At 33.3% G+C, this 5,000-nt stretch overlaps 1 protein-coding gene across 1 annotated transcript in view; it reads right to left on the reverse strand.

The window, feature by feature from the left end:
- Positions 1 to 5,000, reverse strand: part of LOC106884307 (LIM/homeobox protein Lhx3) — a 172,482-nt gene that overhangs the window by 148,276 nt on the left and 19,206 nt on the right. The gene's annotated exons all lie outside the window — the stretch shown is intronic.

The following is a 5,000-nucleotide window of genomic DNA, read 5'->3' on the forward strand; positions in this document are numbered from 1 at the left end:
ACCCCCAGGACTTATTCTTTGGATGCCTAGTACTTATTTTATCGGTCTCTTTTGCCGAACCGCTAGGTTACGGGGACGTAAACACACCAGCATCGGTTGTCAAGCGATGGTGGGGGCTGGGGACAAACACAGACACACACATACATACATATATATATATACATACAAATATACGACGGGCTTCTTACCATGTGGTTGGTAGGCAAGCTACTTACCACACAGCCACTTAATTGTTTCTAATTTAGGAACATGGTCAGCAGTTTTGAGGGCCGAAAAATAGTCGAAGCACCCGACATCAGTGCTTGGTTGGTACTTTAGTTTATCGATTCCTGAAGGGTGGAAAGGATGGTTGACCCCGACATGATTTGAACTCAGAAATATAAAATAACCGGAACACGTACAACAAAGCATTTTTCCGGCATGCGAACGATTCTGTCAATCCACCCACCTTGAAGTGATAATAATAATGTGAGTAATAATTTCTCATATAGGCACAAGGCCACAAATGTTTGTGACTTTCAAAACTATTTAATGCGCTTCATCTTTGTCTCTTTCAAAATAGTGGATGTTTTGGAAATTTTGTTGATTTCACAGCGTGATCTTTATAATCCATGTATATAAGGTTTATTTATGTTTTTATGTATTTTGATGTTACTTTAAATTAACCTGATAAAAGTAGTTTATTATAGAAATCAAATAGCTGTAAGCGATTGCAGGTCTTTATAAAGCAATTGTTCAGATACAAATATATTCAAACACACACACACATTCACAAGGACGCGCACACACACTCTCTCTCTCTCTCTCTCTCTCTCTCTCTCTCTCTCTCTCTCTCTCTCTCTCTCTCTCTCTCTCACATACACTAGTCATGTAATGAAGTCGATCTAATCGACTATAGATTCTAACAAACCTTTGTAGCCGTGTACCCGTGTGCCTCTCTAGATATAAGGTCACACAATTTTCGAAGAAATATATATATGTATATATATATATATATATATATATATATATATATCCTTTAAGGTACACTGTATTAAAATAAGAGCTGCTAATAGTTTCTTGCCATTAAGACACGTGGTTAGGCAGATATGTATAACATGACTTTTATCTGCAAGCAATCCTCAGGTTCTGAGCACATATACCAACGTTCTGATTTTCAAATAAAACAAACCATATGCTCAGAGCCTGGAGATTACTTGGAGGCACAGAAGGCACGTTGTAAAAACCCGTGTGAGGCTTAAGATAAAGTTTAACTCGAGTGGGATCTCTGTACGTAAAGGGACGTAACTAAATACTGCAAGGAATTTTGTCGGAATGCCCTACCACTTATGAGTATTTGCATGCAATTATCTTTCGTGGAAAAGTTAAAAAACTTGATTAAGTGAAATACTTCGCCACCACATTCAAATCACCAACAAAACAAAACAAAACTATTTAATTGTTCCTATTTTAAAATATCATTTGTATAAAATTTAATGAACAAATAGACTAATTTTCTTGATATTTTTTCTATCTGTGATTTGTTAAAGTTCTAGCAGTGGTGTTAAAATATGTGCAGGCTCTCACCAGTGAACATTTCTTAAGCTTAATGAAAACAAATTGCTAATATTATTTTGGTTATTTTTTCTTCAATAAGAATTTTGCAATATTTCTAAACATTGAATTTGTTGTTACATTAATTCACTTTGCCATAATCTTTTTTATGAAGTTTCTCGAAAACCATTAGTTTAAGCAATATTTTCAATCTACATCTCTTCCGTTTAGTATTTTCCACGCGCAATAATAGCAAAAAAGTTATTTAATTAAACAAAATAAACAAACTTTTCACTGAAAAATAATTTCCATGTGCAGGTTTAGCATTAGAACAAAATTAAGGCGCCTGCCTAAAATAGAAATTTTTCTCCTCGAAGTTAATGGGTCTAAATTATTTTAGCAATACGGGATATAAGTTGCTATCAGTTTTACGCGTCTGTTATCAGTTTTACGCGCCTAGACAGGCAGTAAATTTATCTTGCTTATTGTAGGGAGTATATAAATAGTGGTGAATTCAATTAAATGGTCTTTTAAATCAATGATAAGGCTAGAAGGTTAGAACATGAAGCGCCAAGTCGAAAGCAAAGCAGTTGCACTTGACTTTATTAAGACAATTAACTGGATGCGACAATGAAAATTTATCCATAAAGTGACTTCCTATAAATGTCGTGAAACCTCCTTAACTTAGCTAAGTGATTTGCAAGCCAGCTCTTTCACTACTATTTCAACAGAACGTTATATCAAACGCTGCCAAAGTCTAATTTCTTCCTTATTTGATAACCTCTATCAAGGACTACAGCTTGAATTCTTCAGCCTGAATTCTTCAGCCTGAATTCTTCAGGAAACATTTCATTGATACCAGTATAAAAATACATATCCATATTCCATAGTGTATAAAATTTATTATGTTGTATTCACTGAATCATTCATTGTAGCGAATACAATTAATCCATTTTCATTTGTGATATTTTTCACATTCTCAAACAATACTGAATTGTACATTTACATATTAAACGAAATGTATAAAGTCAAAGACATACGCCTTTGGTAGATTCTCTAAAATGGTAGGTCGACTCTCATTGAACATTGGTGTAACAAATTCAATCAAAAGTTGTTCAGTTCAATCAGTAATTTATAGTACTTTATACACAATCGAATTGCAAACTTCAAAGGAAACGAAAAACTGTGAAGTCTGTTGATATAAAACTGCGACACTTAAAAGACCACGGATGAAAATGAATTTAAACAAATATATATATTTTTTGAGAGCGGTGAGGGGGAGGGATTTTGCATAGCTCCTCTTAAGCAAAACTTTACAACTACCTTATCGACGAAAACACTATCAATGTAACAATATTCAAGTATTTATATATCAAATTACTCGTTTGTTTATGTACTCACTAAAAATAATGTAAAATTCATCTCTAGCTTGCCTCAAATTCCAATGCCTGACCTGTTTTACAAGCGTAGAAAAACCTGAAGCTCATTGAAAATGATGCCTATGGAGGTCGCTGTTTAAGTTCTAAAAGTCATCGGGGATTCAGACAGAAAGTACAAAATCTTTTCTGCAGGTAATTATAATTAAGAACAGTGAAGGATACAAATGTGAAAGTTCAATAAAATTATTCTTGCAAGGAGAAAATGAAGTCCAATATTTATTAATCCACTAGTTGTTTTTTTTTTGTTTGAGTCTAGCGATTAAACAATAACTATTTGCAGACGACCTGTACTCTATCTATCTATCTATCTATCTATCTATCTATCTATCTATCTATCTATCTATCTATCTATCTATCTATCTATCGAGGTACAAAACAAGTTCACAATCAAAATTACTAGGCTGACGCTAAGAGAAATGAAAAGAGTTACTTATTATAACGTTTCAGACAGCCAAAATCCTTCTTCAGATAGAATGCAGTGTAGAAAGAAAGAATGAAAAAGGTGGAGAAAATGGAAAAAGAAAGAAGACAGAAAACTTCATAAGTACAATCTCGGCGACAAAGCTTCGTGAAGTTAGTCTTTGTGTGTGTGTTTGCTATCTGAAACTTTTTATCAAAGGAAGGTGAGATATACTATGATGCAAATAAGTACTATTTATTGAAAGGAATATATGTTTATTTAAAATACTGTAGGCCTATAATGCCTTTACATAAGTAGGAAAATCCTTTGAAGTAATTCAATGTATAAGATACCCCAAGTTTTTTTAGTTTATGTAACAAGTAAAATACGAAACAATAAATAATGAATGTCACATTTTGGCTGTTTAAATTTTATTTTTATTATAACGCTATCAAGTGTAGACTGCTTTGCCTTCTTAAGAAGTCCTAATACTTTCGTATAACAATTCAGCTATAGCAGTATAGATCTTTTAGCTTCCATCCTCCATTCAAAATTTGGATAGTTATCAGAACGGTGCTGTAAAGCATGAGTTATTTCATTAATATTCCTGAGAAAACCGGTTGTGGAGGAGCCGCTTCTCCATATGAAGTTAATACTTGTAGTTCTGTCAACTACTTAATATCTTTATAGGCGAGCTGCTTGTTATCAACATGCAACCTGCATCAATTCTTCAAATCCTAGTTTGTCTACTTCTATGTGTAGAAGTCAATTACTGATTGAAACGGCTCCATTCTCTAACAGATGACCTTCCTTTTGCAGTTTTTATTGTCGTTTATCTTCGAGAGTAATTATTTCCAAAACTAGCCTATATCCGTCTATACCAAAAACTAGATTTGATGGATATTTACCTCTTTCCCATCATATGTGCTGGAAATTCTGACGTCATCTAGATTTCAGCACTTGTGGAATTCTGTTATCCACATGCTGTGAAGATAAGATCGTTTAAATTAGTTCGTTTCTGCAACTTTAACAGTACGTATAAGCAGCAATAAACATTAGAATGACTTGTTTCGATTCTTCTTATTTCAACTTATTAAATAATTTAACGCCTTTTGCTGCATAGTAGCTTGGAAGAAATGTGAGTGACGCCATGACACATCATTGACCCAAACACTTTCTATTGATACCGTATTTACCATTTTCCTGCATTTAATTATTAGTTAGAAGTGATTGGTTTACATTACAGCTCTTATTTTTTCAGATCGATTCATTATTATTTTTAAAACTAGCAGGGCAAAATCCGAATGATACTCAAGCAATATTTTCCTTTTCTCTTCTACTCTGCTTATGTTCTTCCATTTGGTATCAAGTGACAGCGTTTTACATTTATGTGGTATGACTGGATAATATGGGTACCGAATAAATTTAAAGATACTATGGTTTAAGAAATTATAATTCTTTAAAATAGTATTGAAACGTGAATGGATGTTTTCATTGTTTTATCCGTCAAACTGCAGCAATGTTAAACTCAATTATAACGAGGTTTCGTTCTCAGAGGAAACGTAAAACAAGCTGTATATGCGTCTATATATGTGCGTGTGTGTACGTATGTATTGCATTTGTAAGTT

Source organism: Octopus bimaculoides, chromosome 2 (assembly GCF_046866305.1).
Source record: "Octopus bimaculoides isolate indiv1 chromosome 2, ASM4686630v1, whole genome shotgun sequence".
NCBI classification, from domain to species: Eukaryota; Metazoa; Mollusca; class Cephalopoda; order Octopoda; family Octopodidae; genus Octopus; species Octopus bimaculoides.